At 39.5% G+C, this 16375-nt stretch overlaps 36 non-coding genes across 36 annotated transcripts; 13 read left to right on the forward strand and 23 right to left on the reverse strand.

Annotated features, from left to right (window-relative positions):
• The first annotated feature begins 58 nt into the window (after window positions 1-58).
• Window positions 59-140, forward strand: Trnas-cga (transfer RNA serine (anticodon CGA)). The gene has a single exon. It is a non-coding gene; the product is annotated as a tRNA-Ser (tRNA).
• Window positions 141-948: 808 nt separating this feature from the next.
• On the reverse strand, window positions 949-1020 carry Trnaa-ugc (transfer RNA alanine (anticodon UGC)). The gene has a single exon. It is a non-coding gene; the product is annotated as a tRNA-Ala (tRNA).
• Window positions 1021-1024: 4 nt separating this feature from the next.
• Trnas-gcu (transfer RNA serine (anticodon GCU)) lies at window positions 1025-1101 on the reverse strand. Its single transcript has one exon. It is a non-coding gene; the product is annotated as a tRNA-Ser (tRNA).
• A 202-nt stretch (window positions 1102-1303) lies between these two features.
• On the forward strand, window positions 1304-1385 carry Trnas-cga (transfer RNA serine (anticodon CGA)). Its single transcript has one exon. It is a non-coding gene; the product is annotated as a tRNA-Ser (tRNA).
• An 807-nt stretch (window positions 1386-2192) lies between these two features.
• On the reverse strand, window positions 2193-2264 carry Trnaa-cgc (transfer RNA alanine (anticodon CGC)). Its single transcript has one exon. It is a non-coding gene; the product is annotated as a tRNA-Ala (tRNA).
• A 4-nt stretch (window positions 2265-2268) lies between these two features.
• On the reverse strand, window positions 2269-2345 carry Trnas-gcu (transfer RNA serine (anticodon GCU)). The gene has a single exon. It is a non-coding gene; the product is annotated as a tRNA-Ser (tRNA).
• A 202-nt stretch (window positions 2346-2547) lies between these two features.
• Trnas-cga (transfer RNA serine (anticodon CGA)) lies at window positions 2548-2629 on the forward strand. The gene has a single exon. It is a non-coding gene; the product is annotated as a tRNA-Ser (tRNA).
• A 583-nt stretch (window positions 2630-3212) lies between these two features.
• On the reverse strand, window positions 3213-3294 carry Trnas-gcu (transfer RNA serine (anticodon GCU)). Its single transcript has one exon. It is a non-coding gene; the product is annotated as a tRNA-Ser (tRNA).
• Window positions 3295-3496: 202 nt separating this feature from the next.
• Window positions 3497-3578, forward strand: Trnas-cga (transfer RNA serine (anticodon CGA)). Its single transcript has one exon. It is a non-coding gene; the product is annotated as a tRNA-Ser (tRNA).
• An 861-nt stretch (window positions 3579-4439) lies between these two features.
• Window positions 4440-4521, reverse strand: Trnas-gcu (transfer RNA serine (anticodon GCU)). Its single transcript has one exon. It is a non-coding gene; the product is annotated as a tRNA-Ser (tRNA).
• Window positions 4522-4723: 202 nt separating this feature from the next.
• Window positions 4724-4805, forward strand: Trnas-cga (transfer RNA serine (anticodon CGA)). Its single transcript has one exon. It is a non-coding gene; the product is annotated as a tRNA-Ser (tRNA).
• A 790-nt stretch (window positions 4806-5595) lies between these two features.
• Window positions 5596-5667, reverse strand: Trnaa-cgc (transfer RNA alanine (anticodon CGC)). The gene has a single exon. It is a non-coding gene; the product is annotated as a tRNA-Ala (tRNA).
• Window positions 5668-5671: 4 nt separating this feature from the next.
• Window positions 5672-5753, reverse strand: Trnas-gcu (transfer RNA serine (anticodon GCU)). Its single transcript has one exon. It is a non-coding gene; the product is annotated as a tRNA-Ser (tRNA).
• Window positions 5754-5950: 197 nt separating this feature from the next.
• On the forward strand, window positions 5951-6032 carry Trnas-cga (transfer RNA serine (anticodon CGA)). Its single transcript has one exon. It is a non-coding gene; the product is annotated as a tRNA-Ser (tRNA).
• An 805-nt stretch (window positions 6033-6837) lies between these two features.
• Trnaa-cgc (transfer RNA alanine (anticodon CGC)) lies at window positions 6838-6909 on the reverse strand. Its single transcript has one exon. It is a non-coding gene; the product is annotated as a tRNA-Ala (tRNA).
• Window positions 6910-6913: 4 nt separating this feature from the next.
• Trnas-gcu (transfer RNA serine (anticodon GCU)) lies at window positions 6914-6995 on the reverse strand. Its single transcript has one exon. It is a non-coding gene; the product is annotated as a tRNA-Ser (tRNA).
• Window positions 6996-7197: 202 nt separating this feature from the next.
• Window positions 7198-7279, forward strand: Trnas-cga (transfer RNA serine (anticodon CGA)). Its single transcript has one exon. It is a non-coding gene; the product is annotated as a tRNA-Ser (tRNA).
• An 807-nt stretch (window positions 7280-8086) lies between these two features.
• Trnaa-ugc (transfer RNA alanine (anticodon UGC)) lies at window positions 8087-8158 on the reverse strand. Its single transcript has one exon. It is a non-coding gene; the product is annotated as a tRNA-Ala (tRNA).
• Window positions 8159-8426: 268 nt separating this feature from the next.
• On the reverse strand, window positions 8427-8508 carry Trnas-gcu (transfer RNA serine (anticodon GCU)). The gene has a single exon. It is a non-coding gene; the product is annotated as a tRNA-Ser (tRNA).
• Window positions 8509-8710: 202 nt separating this feature from the next.
• On the forward strand, window positions 8711-8792 carry Trnas-cga (transfer RNA serine (anticodon CGA)). The gene has a single exon. It is a non-coding gene; the product is annotated as a tRNA-Ser (tRNA).
• A 790-nt stretch (window positions 8793-9582) lies between these two features.
• Window positions 9583-9654, reverse strand: Trnaa-cgc (transfer RNA alanine (anticodon CGC)). Its single transcript has one exon. It is a non-coding gene; the product is annotated as a tRNA-Ala (tRNA).
• Window positions 9655-9658: 4 nt separating this feature from the next.
• Window positions 9659-9740, reverse strand: Trnas-gcu (transfer RNA serine (anticodon GCU)). Its single transcript has one exon. It is a non-coding gene; the product is annotated as a tRNA-Ser (tRNA).
• Window positions 9741-9937: 197 nt separating this feature from the next.
• Window positions 9938-10019, forward strand: Trnas-cga (transfer RNA serine (anticodon CGA)). Its single transcript has one exon. It is a non-coding gene; the product is annotated as a tRNA-Ser (tRNA).
• An 805-nt stretch (window positions 10020-10824) lies between these two features.
• On the reverse strand, window positions 10825-10896 carry Trnaa-cgc (transfer RNA alanine (anticodon CGC)). Its single transcript has one exon. It is a non-coding gene; the product is annotated as a tRNA-Ala (tRNA).
• A 4-nt stretch (window positions 10897-10900) lies between these two features.
• Window positions 10901-10982, reverse strand: Trnas-gcu (transfer RNA serine (anticodon GCU)). The gene has a single exon. It is a non-coding gene; the product is annotated as a tRNA-Ser (tRNA).
• Window positions 10983-11184: 202 nt separating this feature from the next.
• Trnas-cga (transfer RNA serine (anticodon CGA)) lies at window positions 11185-11266 on the forward strand. The gene has a single exon. It is a non-coding gene; the product is annotated as a tRNA-Ser (tRNA).
• Window positions 11267-12073: 807 nt separating this feature from the next.
• On the reverse strand, window positions 12074-12145 carry Trnaa-ugc (transfer RNA alanine (anticodon UGC)). The gene has a single exon. It is a non-coding gene; the product is annotated as a tRNA-Ala (tRNA).
• Window positions 12146-12366: 221 nt separating this feature from the next.
• Trnaa-cgc (transfer RNA alanine (anticodon CGC)) lies at window positions 12367-12438 on the reverse strand. Its single transcript has one exon. It is a non-coding gene; the product is annotated as a tRNA-Ala (tRNA).
• A 4-nt stretch (window positions 12439-12442) lies between these two features.
• Trnas-gcu (transfer RNA serine (anticodon GCU)) lies at window positions 12443-12524 on the reverse strand. The gene has a single exon. It is a non-coding gene; the product is annotated as a tRNA-Ser (tRNA).
• Window positions 12525-12726: 202 nt separating this feature from the next.
• Window positions 12727-12808, forward strand: Trnas-aga (transfer RNA serine (anticodon AGA)). The gene has a single exon. It is a non-coding gene; the product is annotated as a tRNA-Ser (tRNA).
• Window positions 12809-13615: 807 nt separating this feature from the next.
• On the reverse strand, window positions 13616-13687 carry Trnaa-ugc (transfer RNA alanine (anticodon UGC)). The gene has a single exon. It is a non-coding gene; the product is annotated as a tRNA-Ala (tRNA).
• A 305-nt stretch (window positions 13688-13992) lies between these two features.
• On the reverse strand, window positions 13993-14074 carry Trnas-gcu (transfer RNA serine (anticodon GCU)). Its single transcript has one exon. It is a non-coding gene; the product is annotated as a tRNA-Ser (tRNA).
• Window positions 14075-14276: 202 nt separating this feature from the next.
• Trnas-aga (transfer RNA serine (anticodon AGA)) lies at window positions 14277-14358 on the forward strand. The gene has a single exon. It is a non-coding gene; the product is annotated as a tRNA-Ser (tRNA).
• Window positions 14359-15165: 807 nt separating this feature from the next.
• Window positions 15166-15237, reverse strand: Trnaa-ugc (transfer RNA alanine (anticodon UGC)). The gene has a single exon. It is a non-coding gene; the product is annotated as a tRNA-Ala (tRNA).
• A 4-nt stretch (window positions 15238-15241) lies between these two features.
• On the reverse strand, window positions 15242-15323 carry Trnas-gcu (transfer RNA serine (anticodon GCU)). Its single transcript has one exon. It is a non-coding gene; the product is annotated as a tRNA-Ser (tRNA).
• Window positions 15324-15525: 202 nt separating this feature from the next.
• Trnas-cga (transfer RNA serine (anticodon CGA)) lies at window positions 15526-15607 on the forward strand. The gene has a single exon. It is a non-coding gene; the product is annotated as a tRNA-Ser (tRNA).
• The last annotated feature ends 768 nt before the right edge of the window (window positions 15608-16375 follow it).

Raw genomic sequence — 16375 nt, forward strand, 5'->3', positions numbered from 1 at the left:
CCTGAGATGTCTAATTGTTGGTGATTTCAATTTGATTTGAATTCAGTCTCCGGTCACCGTTGTCGTGGCCGAGTGGTTAAGGCGACAGACTCGAAGTCTGTTGGGCGTTGCCTGCGCAGGTTCGAATCCTGCCGACAACGTTATTTGAGATTTCATTTAGCAGGATTAACAACATCGAGCAAAGATTAGATGGAACTTGCCCAAACGATTATCAGATATTTTTATTGGAGCTGCCTGGTTTTGGAATTATATTACCGTTTTGTTTTTGAAGAATTATTGATGGCTTGGGACGGATTGATACCTATTGCGCCTAGCTCAAACGAATACATTAAATAGCCCAATCTTGTATTCGTTACTGATTACGAGATTAGCTAGATAATTGTTGTTTATTGTTTACAAAACACTTAATCCATTTCTCATCCCAATCAATGGTCTGCTGTAACGCTCATTCACAATACGTGGCAGCATGCGAACGCTTTATATAGCTGAGATCTCGAATCATTGTCTTGCCTATAACGGTGAATATCGACCTTTGTCTATAATGTAAGTGGCAGTTTATGACTAAAACGTAGTCAATCGATAAATCCTTATGACTTATCCTCGCTAAACGAAAGAATAAAATTTCTTATACACTATACAAAGACAGTAGCAATTACTGTGATTTTACTGAGCTATAATGATTTCAAATCAAAGATAAGAGAATAAGTTATCGGATAGGCATTCTAGCACCACGACGAGGATGTGATTCGAACCCACGTGTGCAGAGCACAATGAATTAGCGAACTTTTATCTGATTAGTGAACTTTTTGGTTCCTTCGTCAGATCCTGCAATGTCTAATTGTTGGTAAATACAATCTGATTTGAATTTCAATTACTTCAGTGTTTTCTCTCGACATATTTCAGCAATGCTAACACGATTTTATTTCGCAAAAATTATCAACTCTGAAATGGAGATGCCGGGGATTGAACCCGGGGCCTCACACATGCAAAGCGTGCACTCTACCACTGAGCTACATCCCCAGGACGACGAGGATGGGATTCGAACCCACGCGTGCACAATGGATTAGCAGTCCATCGCCTTAACCACTCGGCCACCTCGTCACATGTGCACCAGATTAGGTGTTGATGGTTTGAATCTTGACCTAATTTCGATTATACCAAAATCATCTCGTGGAATGTAATCAAAGTTTGAATAGTAACCGACGTGAGCAGAGAAAATTGAACTTTTTTGCTGCTTCGCCAGATCCTGAGATGTCTAATTGTTGGTGATTTCAATTTGATTTGAATTCAGTCTCCGGTAACCGTTGTCGTGGCCGAGTGGTTAAGGCGACAGACTCGAAATCTGTTGGGCGTTGCCCGCGCAGGTTCGAATCCTGCCGACAACGTTATTTGAGATTTCATTTAGCAGGATTACCAACATCGAGCAAAGATTAGATGAAACTTGCCCAAACGATTATCAGATATTTTTATTGGAGCTGCCTTGTTTTTGGAATTATATAACCGTTTTGTTTTTGAAGAATTATTGATGGCTTGGGACGGATTGATACCTATTGCGCCTAGCTCAAACGAATACATTAAATAGCCCAATCTTGTATTCGTTACTGATTACGAGATTAGCTAGATAATTGTTGTTTATTGTTTACAAAACACTTAATCCATTTTTCATCCCAATCAATGGTCTGCTGTAAAGCTCATTCACAATACGTGGCAGCATGCGAACGCTTTATATAGCTGAGATCTCGAATCATTGTCTTGCCTATAACGGTGAATATCGACCTTTGTCTATAATGTAAGTCGCAGTTTATGACTGAAACGCAGTCAATCGATAAATACTTACGACTTAGCCTCGCTAAACGAAAGAATAAAATTTCTTATAAACTATACGGATAGTAACAATTACTGTGTTTTTACTGAGCTATAATGACTTCAAATCAAAGATAAGAGAATAAGTTATCGAATAGGCATTCTAGCACCACGACGAGGATGTGATTCGAACTCACGTGTGCAGAGCACAATGAATTAACAAATTTTTATCTGATTTGTGAACTTTTTGGTTCCTTCGTCAGATCCTAAAATGTCTAATTGTTGGTAATTACAATATGATTTGAATTTCAATTACTTCAGAGTTTTCTCTCGACATATTTCAGCAATACTAACACGATTTTATTTCGAAAAAATTATTAATTCACAAATGGAGATGCCGGGGATTTAACCCGGGGCCTCACACATGCGAAGCGTGCGCTCTACCACTGAGCTACATCCCCAGGACGACGAGGATGGGATTCGAACCCACGCGTGCACAATGGATTAGCAGTCCATCGACTTAACCACTCGGCCACCTCGTCACATGTGCACCAGATTAGGTGTTGATGATTTGAATCTTGACCTAATTTCGATTATACCGAAATCATCTCGTGGAATGTAATCAAAGTTTGAATAGTAACCGACGTGAGCAGAGAAAATTGAACTTTTTTGCTGCTTCGTCAGATCCTGAGATGTCTAATTGTTGGTGATTTCAATTTGATTTGAATTCAGTCTCCGGTCACCGTTGTCGTGGCCGAGTGGTCAAGTCGACAGACTCGAAATCTGTTGGGCGTTGCCCGCGCAGGTTCGAATCCTGCCGACAACGTTATTTGAGATTTCATTTAGCATCATTACAACATTGAGCAAAGATTAGATAAAAATTGCCCAAACGATTATCGGATATTTTTATTGAAGCTGCCTGATTTTGGAAATATCATACCGTTTTGTTTTTGAAGACTTATTGATGGCTTGAGACGGATTGATACCTATTGCGCCTAGCTCAAACGAAAACATTAAATAGCCCAATCTTGTATTCGTTACTGATTACGAGATTAGTTATATAATTGTTGTTTATTGTTTACAAAACACTTAATCCATTTCTCATCCCAATCAATGGTCTGCTGTAACGCTCATTCACAATACGTGGCAGCATGCGAACGCTTTATATAGCTGAGATCTCGAATCATTGTCTTGCCTATAACGGTGAATATCGACCTTTGTCTATAATGTAAGTGGCACTTTATGACTGAAACGCAGTCATAAATACTTATGACTTAGCCTCGCTAAACGAAAGAATAAAATTTCTTATACACTATACGGATAGTAGCAATTACTGTGTTTTTACTGAGCTATAATGATTTCAAATCAAAGATAAGAGAATGAGTTATCGAATAGGCATTCTAGCACCACGACGAGGACGTGATGCGAACTCACGTGTGCAGAGCACAATGGATTAGCAGTCCATCGCCTTAACCACTCGGCCACCTCGTCACATGTGCACCAGATTAGGTGTTGATGGTTTGAATCTTGACCTAATTTCGATTATTCCGAAATCATCTCGTGGAATGTAATCAAAGTTTGAATAGTAACCGACGTGAGCAGAGAAAATTGAACTTTTTTGCTGCTTCGCCAGATCCTGAGATGTCTAATTGTTGGTGATTTCAATTTGATTTGAATTCAGTCTCCGGTCACCGTTGTCGTGGCCGAGTGGTTAAGGCGACAGACTCGAAGCCTGTTGGGCGTTGCCTGCGCAGGTTCGAATCCTGCCGACAACGTTATTTGAGATTTCATTTAGCAGGATTAACAACATCGAGCAAAGATTAGATGGAACTTGCCCAAACGATTATCAGATATTTTTATTGGAGCTGCCTGGTTTTGGAATTATATTACCGTTTTGTTTTTGAAGAATTATTGATGGCTTGGGACAAATTGATACCTATTGCGCCTAGCTCAAACGAATACATTAAATAGCTCAATCTTGTATTCGTTACCGATTACGAGATTAGCTAGATAATTGTTGTTTGTCGTTTACAAAAAACATAATTCATTTCTCATCCCAATCAATGGTCTGCTGTAACGCTCATTCACAATACGTGGCAGCATGCGAACGCTTTATATAGCTGAGATCTCGAATCATTTTCTTGCCTATAACGGTGGATATCGACCTTTGTCTATAATGTAAGTTGCACTTTATGACTTTATGACTGAAACGCCGTCAATCGATAAAGCCTTATGACTTAGCCTCGCTGAACGAAAAAATAAAATTTCATATACACTGTACGGATAGTAGCAATTACTGTTTTATTACTGAGCTATAATGATTTCAAATCAAAGATAAGAGAATAAGTTATCGGATAGGCATTCTAGCACCACGACGAGAATGGGATTTGAACCCACGTGTGCAGAGCACAATGAATTAGCGAACTTTTATCAGATTAGTTAACTTTTTGGTTCCTTCGTCAGATCCTAAAATGTCTAATTGTTGATAATTACAATCTGATTTGAATTTCAATTACTTCAGAGTTTTCTCTCGACATATTTCAGCAATGCTAACACGATTTTATTTCGAAAAAATTATCAACTCTCAAATAGAGATGCCGGGGATTGAACCCGGGGCCTGAGCTACATCCCCAGGACGACGAGGATGGGATTCGAACCCACGCGTGCAGAGCACAATGGATTAGCAGTCCATCGCCTTAACCACTCGGCCACCTCGTCACATGTGCACCAGATTAGGTGTTGATGGTTTGAATCTTGACCTAATTTCGATTATACCGAAATCATCTCGTGGAATGTAATCAAAGTTTGAATAGTAACCGACGTGAGCAGAGAAAATTGAACTTTTTTGCTGCTTCGCCAGATCCTGAGATTTCTAATTGTTGGTGATTTCAATTTGATTTGAATTCAGTCTCCGGTCACCGTTGTCGTGGCCGAGTGGTTAAGGCGACAGACTCGAAATCTGTTGGGCGTTGCCCGCGCAGGTTCGAATCCTGCCGACAACGTTATTTGAGATTTCATTTAGCAGGATTAACAACATCGAGCAAAGATTAGATGAAACTTGCCCAAACGATTATCAGATATTTTTATTGGAGCTGCCTGGATTTGGAATTATATTACCGTTTTGTTTTTGAAGAATTATTGATGGCTTGGGACGGATTGATACCTATTGCGCCTAGCTCAAACGAATACATTAAATAGCCCAATCTTGTATTCGTTACTGATTACGAGATTAGCTAGATAATTGTTGTTTATTGTTTACCAAACATTTAATCCATTTCTCATCCCAATCAATGGTCTGCTGTAACGCTCATTCACAATGCGTGGCAGCATGCGAACGCTTTATATAGCTGTCTTGCCTATAACGGTTAATATCGACCTTTGTCTATAATGTAAGTTGCAGTTTATGACTGAAACGCAGTCAATCGATAAATACTTATGACTTAGCCTCGCTAAACGAAAGAATAAAATTTTTTATACACTTTACGGATAGTAACAATTACTGTGTTTTTACTGAGCTATAATGATTTCGAATCAAAAATAAGAGAATAAGTTATCGAATAGGCATTCTAGCACCACGACAAGGATGTGATTCGAACTCACGTGTGCAGAGCACAATGAATTACCAAACTTTTATCTGATTAGTGAACTTTTTGGATCCTTCGTCAAATCCTAAAATGTCTAATTGTTGGTAATTACAATCTGATTTGAATTTCAATTACTTCAGAGTTTTCTCTCGACATATTTCAGCAATGCTTACACGATTTTATTTCGAAAAAATTATTAATTCTCAAATGGAGATGCCGGGGATTGAACCCGGGGGCTCACACATGCGAAGCGTGCGCTCTACCACTGAGCTACATCCCCAGGACGACGAGGATGGGATTCGAACCCACGCGTGCAGAGCACAATGGATTAGCGGTCCATCGCCTTAACCACTCGGCCACCTCGTCACACGTGCACCAGATTAGGTGTTGATGGTTTGAATCTTGACCTAATTTCGATTATACCGAAATCATCTCGTGGAATGTAATCAAAGTTTGAATAGTAACCGACGTGAGAAAATTGAACTTTTTTGCTGCTTCGCCAGATCCTGAGATGTCTAATTGTTGGTGATTTCAATTTGATTTGAATTCAGTCTCCGGTCACCGTTGTCGTGGCCGAGTGGTTAAGGCGACAGACTCGAAATCTGTTGGGCGTTGCCCGCGCAGGTTCGAATCCTGCCGACAACGTTATTTGAGATTTAATTTAGCAGGATTAACAACATCGAGCAAAGATTAGATGAAACTTGCCCAAAGGATTATCAGATATTTTTATTGGAGCTGCCTGGTTTTGGAATTATATTACCGTTTTGTTTTTGAAGAATTATTGATGGCTTGGGACGGATTGATACCTATTGCGCCTAGCTCAAACGAATACATTAAATAGCCCAATCTTGTATTCGTTACTGATTACGAGATTAGCTAGATAATTGTTGTTTATTGTTTACAAAACACTTAATCCTTTCTCATCCCAATCAATGGTCTGCTGTAACGCTCATTCACAATCCGTGGCAGCATGCGAACGCTTTATATAGCTGAGATCTCGAATCATTGTCTTGCCTATAACGGTGAATATCGACCTTTGTCTATAATGTAAGTCGCAGTTTATGACTGAAACGCAGTCAATCGATAAATACTTATGACTTAGCCTCGCTAAACGAAAAAATAAAATTTCATATACACTGTACGGATAGTGGCAATTACTGTGTTTTTACTGAGCTATAATGATTTCAAATCAAAGATAAGAGAATAAGTTATCGAATAGGCATTCTAGCACCACGACGAGGATGTGATTCGAACTCACGTGTGCAGAGCACAATGAATTAACAAACTTCTATCTGATTAGTGAACTTTTTGGTTCCTTTGTCAGATCCTAAAATGTCTAATTGTTGGTAATTACAATCTGATTTGAATTTCAATTACTTCAGAGTTTTCTCTCGACATATTTCAGCAATGCTAACAAGATTTTTTTTTGAAAAAATTATTAATTCTCAAATGGAGATGCCGGGGAATGAACCCGGGGCTTCACACATGCGAAGCGTGCGCTCTACCACTGAGCTACATCCCCAGGACGACGAGGATGGGATTCGAACCCACGCGTGCAGAGCACAATGGATTAGCAGTCCATCGCCTTAACCACTCGGCCACCTCGTCACATGTGCACCAGATTAGGTGTTGATGATTTGAATCTTGACCTAATTTCGATTATACCGAAATCATCTCGTGGAATGTAATCAAAGTTTGAATAGTAACCGACGTGAGCAGAGAAAATTGAACTTTTTTGCTGCTTCGTCAGATCCTGAGATGTCTAATTGTTGGTGATTTCAATTTGAATTGAATTCAGTCTCTGGTCACCGTTGTCGTGGCCGAGTGGTCAAGTCGACAGACTCGAAATCTGTTGGGCGTTGCCCGCGCAGGTTCGAATCCTGCCGACAACGTTATTTGAGATTTCATTTAGCATCATTACAACATTGAGCAAAGATTAGATAAAAATTGCCCAAACGATTATCGGATATTTTTATTGAAGCTGCCTGATTTTGGAAATATCATACCGTTTTGTTTTTGAAGACTTATTGATGGCTTGAGACGGATTGATACCTATTGCGCCTAGCTCAAACGAATACATTAAATAGCCCAATCTTGTATTCGTTACTGATTACGAGATTAGTTAGATAATTGTTGTTTATTGTTTACAAAACACTTAATCCATTTCTCATCCCAATCAATGGTCTGCTGTAACGCTCATTCACAATACGTGGCAGCATGCGAACGCTTTATATAGCTGAGATCTCGAATCATTGTCTTGCCTATAAAGGTGAATATCGACCTTTGTCTATAATGTAAGTGGCAGTTTATGACTAAAACGTAGTCAATCGATAAATCCTTATGACTTATCCTCGCTAAACGAAAGAATAAAATTTCTTATACACTATACAAAGACAGTAGCAATTACTGTGATTTTACTGAGCTATAATGATTTCAAATCAAAGATAAGAGAATAAGTTATCGGATAGGCATTCTAGCACCACGACGAGGATGTGATTCGAACCCACGTGTGCAGAGCACAATGAATTAGCGAACTTTTATCTGATTAGTGAACTTTTTGGTTCCTTCGTCAGATCCTAAAATGTCTAATTGTTGGTAATTACAATCTGATTTGAATTTCAATTACTTCAGTGTTTTCTCTCGACATATTTCAGCAATGCTAACACGATTTTATTTCGAAAAAATTATCAACTCTCAAATGGAGATGCCGGGGATTGAACCCGGGGCCTCACACATGCAAAGCGTGCGCTCTACCACTGAGCTACATCCCCAGGACGACGAGAATGGGATTCGAACCCACGCGTGCAGAGCACAATGAATTAGCGAACTTTTATCTGATTAGTGAACTTTTTGGTTCCTTCGTCAGATCCTGAAATGTCTAATTGTTGGTAATTACAATCTGATTTGAATTTCAATTACTTCAGAGTTTTCTCTCGACATATTTCAGCAATGCTAACACGATTTTATTTCGAAAAAATTATCAACTCTCAAATAGAGATGCCGGGGATTGAACCCGGGGCCTGAGCTACATCCCCAGGACGACGAGGATGGGATTCGAACCCACGCGTGCAGAGCACAATGGATTAGCAGTCCATCGCCTTAACCACTCGGCCACCTCGTCACATGTGCACCAGATTAGGTGTTGATGGTTTGAATCTTGACCTAATTTCGATTATACCGAAATCATCTCGTGGAATGTAATCAAAGTTTGAATAGTAACCGACGTGAGCAGAGAAAATTGAACTTTTTTGCTGCTTCGCCAGATCCTGAGATTTCTAATTGTTGGTGATTTCAATTTGATTTGAATTCAGTCTCCGGTCACCGTTGTCGTGGCCGAGTGGTTAAGGCGACAGACTCGAAATCTGTTGGGCGTTGCCCGCGCAGGTTCGAATCCTGCCGACAACGTTATTTGAGATTTCATTTAGCAGGATTAACAACATCGAGCAAAGATTAGATGAAACTTGCCCAAACGATTATCAGATATTTTTATTGGAGCTGCCTGGATTTGGAATTATATTACCGTTTTGTTTTTGAAGAATTATTGATGGCTTGGGACGGATTGATACCTATTGCGCCTAGCTCAAACGAATACATTAAATAGCCCAATCTTGTATTCGTTACTGATTACGAGATTAGCTAGATAATTGTTGTTTATTGTTTACCAAACATTTAATCCATTTCTCATCCCAATCAATGGTCTGCTGTAACGCTCATTCACAATGCGTGGCAGCATGCGAACGCTTTATATAGCTGTCTTGCCTATAACGGTTAATATCGACCTTTGTCTATAATGTAAGTTGCAGTTTATGACTGAAACGCAGTCAATCGATAAATACTTATGACTTAGCCTCGCTAAACGAAAGAATAAAATTTCTTATACACTTTACGGATAGTAACAATTACTGTGTTTTTACTGAGCTATAATGATTTCGAATCAAAAATAAGAGAATAAGTTATCGAATAGGCATTCTAGCACCACGACAAGGATGTGATTCGAACTCACGTGTGCAGAGCACAATGAATTACCAAACTTTTATCTGATTAGTGAACTTTTTGGATCCTTCGTCAAATCCTAAAATGTCTAATTGTTGGTAATTACAATCTGATTTGAATTTCAATTACTTCAGAGTTTTCTCTCGACATATTTCAGCAATGCTTACACGATTTTATTTCGAAAAAATTATTAATTCTCAAATGGAGATGCCGGGGATTGAACCCGGGGGCTCACACATGCGAAGCGTGCGCTCTACCACTGAGCTACATCCCCAGGACGACGAGGATGGGATTCGAACCCACGCGTGCAGAGCACAATGGATTAGCGGTCCATCGCCTTAACCACTCGGCCACCTCGTCACACGTGCACCAGATTAGGTGTTGATGGTTTGAATCTTGACCTAATTTCGATTATACCGAAATCATCTCGTGGAATGTAATCAAAGTTTGAATAGTAACCGACGTGAGAAAATTGAACTTTTTTGCTGCTTCGCCAGATCCTGAGATGTCTAATTGTTGGTGATTTCAATTTGATTTGAATTCAGTCTCCGGTCACCGTTGTCGTGGCCGAGTGGTTAAGGCGACAGACTCGAAATCTGTTGGGCGTTGCCCGCGCAGGTTCGAATCCTGCCGACAACGTTATTTGAGATTTAATTTAGCAGGATTAACAACATCGAGCAAAGATTAGATGAAACTTGCCCAAAGGATTATCAGATATTTTTATTGGAGCTGCCTGGTTTTGGAATTATATTACCGTTTTGTTTTTGAAGAATTATTGATGGCTTGGGACGGATTGATACCTATTGCGCCTAGCTCAAACGAATACATTAAATAGCCCAATCTTGTATTCGTTACTGATTACGAGATTAGCTAGATAATTGTTGTTTATTGTTTACAAAACACTTAATCCTTTCTCATCCCAATCAATGGTCTGCTGTAACGCTCATTCACAATCCGTGGCAGCATGCGAACGCTTTATATAGCTGAGATCTCGAATCATTGTCTTGCCTATAACGGTGAATATCGACCTTTGTCTATAATGTAAGTCGCAGTTTATGACTGAAACGCAGTCAATCGATAAATACTTATGACTTAGCCTCGCTAAACGAAAAAATAAAATTTCATATACACTGTACGGATAGTGGCAATTACTGTGTTTTTACTGAGCTATAATGATTTCAAATCAAAGATAAGAGAATAAGTTATCGAATAGGCATTCTAGCACCACGACGAGGATGTGATTCGAACTCACGTGTGCAGAGCACAATGAATTAACAAACTTCTATCTGATTAGTGAACTTTTTGGTTCCTTTGTCAGATCCTAAAATGTCTAATTGTTGGTAATTACAATCTGATTTGAATTTCAATTACTTCAGAGTTTTCTCTCGACATATTTCAGCAATGCTAACAAGATTTTTTTTTGAAAAAATTATTAATTCTCAAATGGAGATGCCGGGGAATGAACCCGGGGCTTCACACATGCGAAGCGTGCGCTCTACCACTGAGCTACATCCCCAGGACGACGAGGATGGGATTCGAACCCACGCGTGCAGAGCACAATGGATTAGCAGTCCATCGCCTTAACCACTCGGCCACCTCGTCACATGTGCACCAGATTAGGTGTTGATGATTTGAATCTTGACCTAATTTCGATTATACCGAAATCATCTCGTGGAATGTAATCAAAGTTTGAATAGTAACCGACGTGAGCAGAGAAAATTGAACTTTTTTGCTGCTTCGTCAGATCCTGAGATGTCTAATTGTTGGTGATTTCAATTTGAATTGAATTCAGTCTCTGGTCACCGTTGTCGTGGCCGAGTGGTCAAGTCGACAGACTCGAAATCTGTTGGGCGTTGCCCGCGCAGGTTCGAATCCTGCCGACAACGTTATTTGAGATTTCATTTAGCATCATTACAACATTGAGCAAAGATTAGATAAAAATTGCCCAAACGATTATCGGATATTTTTATTGAAGCTGCCTGATTTTGGAAATATCATACCGTTTTGTTTTTGAAGACTTATTGATGGCTTGAGACGGATTGATACCTATTGCGCCTAGCTCAAACGAATACATTAAATAGCCCAATCTTGTATTCGTTACTGATTACGAGATTAGTTAGATAATTGTTGTTTATTGTTTACAAAACACTTAATCCATTTCTCATCCCAATCAATGGTCTGCTGTAACGCTCATTCACAATACGTGGCAGCATGCGAACGCTTTATATAGCTGAGATCTCGAATCATTGTCTTGCCTATAAAGGTGAATATCGACCTTTGTCTATAATGTAAGTGGCAGTTTATGACTAAAACGTAGTCAATCGATAAATCCTTATGACTTATCCTCGCTAAACGAAAGAATAAAATTTCTTATACACTATACAAAGACAGTAGCAATTACTGTGATTTTACTGAGCTATAATGATTTCAAATCAAAGATAAGAGAATAAGTTATCGGATAGGCATTCTAGCACCACGACGAGGATGTGATTCGAACCCACGTGTGCAGAGCACAATGAATTAGCGAACTTTTATCTGATTAGTGAACTTTTTGGTTCCTTCGTCAGATCCTAAAATGTCTAATTGTTGGTAATTACAATCTGATTTGAATTTCAATTACTTCAGTGTTTTCTCTCGACATATTTCAGCAATGCTAACACGATTTTATTTCGAAAAAATTATCAACTCTCAAATGGAGATGCCGGGGATTGAACCCGGGGCCTCACACATGCAAAGCGTGCGCTCTACCACTGAGCTACATCCCCAGGACGACGAGAATGGGATTCGAACCCACGCGTGCAGAGCACAATGAATTAGCGAACTTTTATCTGATTAGTGAACTTTTTGGTTCCTTCGTCAGATCCTGAAATGTCTAATTGTTGGTAATTACAATCTGATTTGAATTTCAATTACTTCAGAGTTTTCTCTCGACATATTTCAGCAATGCTAACACGATTTTATTTCGAAAAAATTATCAATTCTGAAGTGGAGATGCCGGGGATTGAACCCGAGGCCTCACACATGCGAAGCATGCGCTCTACCACTGAGCTACATCCCCAGGACGACGAGGATGGGATTCGAACCCACGCGTGCAGAGCACAATGGATTAGCAGTCCATCGCCTTAACCACTCGGCCACCTCGTCACATGTGCACCAGATTAGGTGTTGATGGTTTGAATCTTGACCTAATTTCGATTATACCGGAATCATCTCGTGGAATGTAATCAAAGTTTGAATAGTAACCGACGTGAGCAGAGAAAATTGAACTTTTTTGCTGCTTCGCCAGATCCTGAGATGTCTATTTGTTGGTGATTTCAATTTGATTTGAATTTAGTCTCCGGTCACCGTTGTCGTGGCCGAGTGGTTAAGGCGACAGACTAGAAATCTGTTGGGCGTTGCCCGCGCAGGTTCGAATCCTGCCGACAACGTTATTTGAGATTTCATTTAGCAGCATTACAACATTGAGCAAAGATTAGATAAAACTTGCCCAAACGATTATCGGATATTTTTATTGGAGCTGCCTGATTTTGGAAATATCATACCGTTTTGTTTTTGAAGACTTATTGATGGCTTGGGACGGATTGATAACTATTGCGCCAAGCTCAAACGAATACATTAAATAGCCCAATCTTGTATTCGTTACTGATTACGAGATTAGCTAGATAATTGTTGTTTATTGTTTACAAAACACTTAATCCATTTCTCATCCCAATCAATGGTCTGCTGTAACGCTCATTCACAATACGTGGCAGCATGCGAACGCTTTATATAGCTGAGATCTCGAATCATTGTCTTGCCTATAACGGTGAATATCGACCTTTGTCTATAATGTAAGGGGCAGTTTATGACTAAAACGTAGTCAATCGATAAATCCTTATGACTTATCCTCGCTAAACGAAAGAATAAAATTTCTTATACACTATACAAAGACAGTAGCAATTACTGTGATTTTACTGAGCTATAATGATTTCAAATCAAAGATAAGAGAATAAGTTATTGGATAGGCATTCTAGCACCACGACGAGGATGTGATTCGAACCCACGTGTGCAGAGCACAATGAATTAACGAACTTTTATCTGATTAGTGAACTTTTTGGTTCCTTCGTCAGATCCTGCAATGTCTAATTGTTGGTAATTACAATCTTATTTGAATTTCAATTACTTCAGTGTTTTCTCTCGACATATTTCAGCAATGCTAACACGATTTTATTTCTAAAAAATTATCAACTCTCAAATGGAGATGCCGGGGATTGAACCCGGGGCCTCACACATGCAAAGCGTGCGCTCTACCACTGAGCTACATCCCCAGGACGACGAGAATGGGATTCGAACCCACGCGTGCAGAGCACAATGAATTAGCGAACTTTTATCTGATTAGTGAACTTTTTAGTTCCTTCGTCAGATCCTGAAATGTCTAATTGTTGGTAATTACAATCTGATTTGAATTTCAATTACTTCAGAGTTTTCTCTCGACATATTTCAGCAATGCTAACACGATTTTATTTCGAAAAAATTATCAATTCTGAAGTGGAGATGCCGGGGATTGAACCCGATGCGATGGGATCGAACACATGCGAAGCATGCGCTCTACCACTGAGCTACATCCCCAGGACGACGAGGATGGGATTCGAAGCCACGCGTGCAGAGCACAATGGATTAGCAGTCCATCGCCTTAACCACTCGGCCACCTCGTCACATGTGCACCAGATTAGGTGTTGATGATTTGAATCTTGACCTAATTTCGATTATACCGAAATCATCTCGTGGAATGTAATCAAAGTTTGAATAGTAATCGACGTGAGCAGAGAAAATTGAACTTTTTTGCTGCTTCGCCAGATCCTGAGATGTCTATTTGTTGGTGATTTCAATTTGATTTGAATTTAGTCTCCGGTCACCGTTGTCGTGGCCGAGTGGTTAAGGCGACAGACTAGAAATCTGTTGGGCGTTGCCCGCGCAGGTTCGAATCCTGCCGACAACGTTATTTGAGATTTTATTTAGCAGCATTACAACATTGAGCAAAGATTAGATAAAACTTGCCCAAACGATTATCGGATATTTTTATTGAAGCTGCCTGATTTTGGAAATATCACACCGTTTTGTTTTTGAAGACTTATTGATGGCTTGGGACGAATTGATACCTATTGCGCCAAGCTCAAACGAATACATTAAAAAGCCCAATCTTGTATTCGTTACTGATTACGAGATTAGCTAGATAATTGTTGTTTATTGTTTACAAAACACTTAATCCATTTCTCATCCCAATCAATGGTCTGCTGTAACGCTCATTCACAATACGTGGCAACATGCGAACGCTTTATATAGCTGAGATCTCGAATCATTGTCTTGCCTATAACGGTGAATATCGACCTTTGTCTATAATGTAAGTGGCAGTTTATGACTAAAACGTAGTCAATCGATAAATCCTTATGACTTATCCTCGCTAAACGAAAGAATAAAATTTCTTATACACTATACAAAGATAGTAGCAATTACTGTGATTTTACTGAGCTATAATGATTTCAAATCAAAGATAAGAGAATAAGTTATCGGATAGGCATTCTAGCACCACGACGAGAATGTGATTCGAACCCACGTGTGCAGAGCACAATGAATTAGCGAACTTTTATCTGATTAGTGAACTTTTTGGTTCCTTCGTCAGATCCTGCAATGTCTAATTGTTGGTAATTACAATCTGATTTGAATTTCAATTACTTCAGTGTTTTTTCTCGACATATTTCAGCAATGCTAACACGATTTTATTTCGAAAAAATTATCAACTCTCAAATGGAGATGCCGGGGATTGAACCCGGGGCCTCACACATGCAAAGCGTGCGCTCTACCACTGAGCTACATCCCCAGGACGACGAGGATGGGATTCGAACCCACGCGAGCAGAGCACAATGGATTAGCAGTCCATCGCCTTAACCACTCGGCCACCTCGTCACATGTGCACCAGATTAGGTGTTGATGATTTGAATCTTGACCTAATTTCGATTATACCGAAATCATCTCGTGGAATGTAATCAAAGTTTGAATAGTAACCGACGCGAGCAGAGAAAATTGAACTTTTTTGCTGCTTCGCCAGATCCTGAGATGTCTAATTGTTGGTGATTTCAATTTGATTTGAATTCAGTCTCCGGTCACCGTTGTCGTGGCCGAGTGGTTAAGGCGACAGACTCGAAATCTGTTGGGCGTTGCCCGCGCAGGTTCGAATCCTGCCGACAACGTTATTTGAGATTTCATTTAGCAGGATTAACAACATCGAGCAAAGATTAGATAAAACTTGCCCAAACGATTATCAGATATTTTTATTGGAGCTGCCTTGTTTTGGAATTAATATACCGTTTTGTTTTTGGAGGCACATTGATGGCTTGGAACGGATTGAGACCAATTGCGCCTAGCTCAAACAAATACAATAAAAAGCCCAATCTTGTATTCGTTACCGATTACGAGATTAGCTAGATAATTGTTGTTTGTCGTTTACAAAAAACATAATCCATTTCTCATCCCAATCAATGGTCTGCTGTAACGCTCATTCACAAGACGTGGCAGCATGCGAACGCTTTATATAGCTGAGATCTCGAATCATTGTCTTGCCTATAACGGTGAATATCGACCTTTGTCTATAATGTAAGTGGCACTTTATGACTGAAACGCCGTCAATCGATAAAGCCTTATGACTTAGCCTCGCTAAACGAAAAAATAAAATTTTATATACACTATACCGATAGGAGCAATTACTGTGTTTTTACTGAGCTATAATGATTTCAAATCAAAGATAAGAGAATAAGTTATCGAATAGGCATTCTAGCACCACGACGAGAATGTGATTCGAACCCACGCGTGCAGAGCACAATGAATTTGCGAACTTTTATCTGATTAGTGAACTTTTTGGTTCCTTCGTCAGATCCTGAAATGTCTAATTGTTGGTAATTACAATCTGATTTGAATTTCAATTACTTCAGAGTTTTCTCTCGACATATTTCAGCAATGCT

The sequence above is a fragment of the Styela clava genome, chromosome 8, assembly GCF_964204865.1.
Source record: "Styela clava chromosome 8, kaStyClav1.hap1.2, whole genome shotgun sequence".
Taxonomy (NCBI): domain Eukaryota; kingdom Metazoa; phylum Chordata; class Ascidiacea; order Stolidobranchia; family Styelidae; genus Styela; species Styela clava.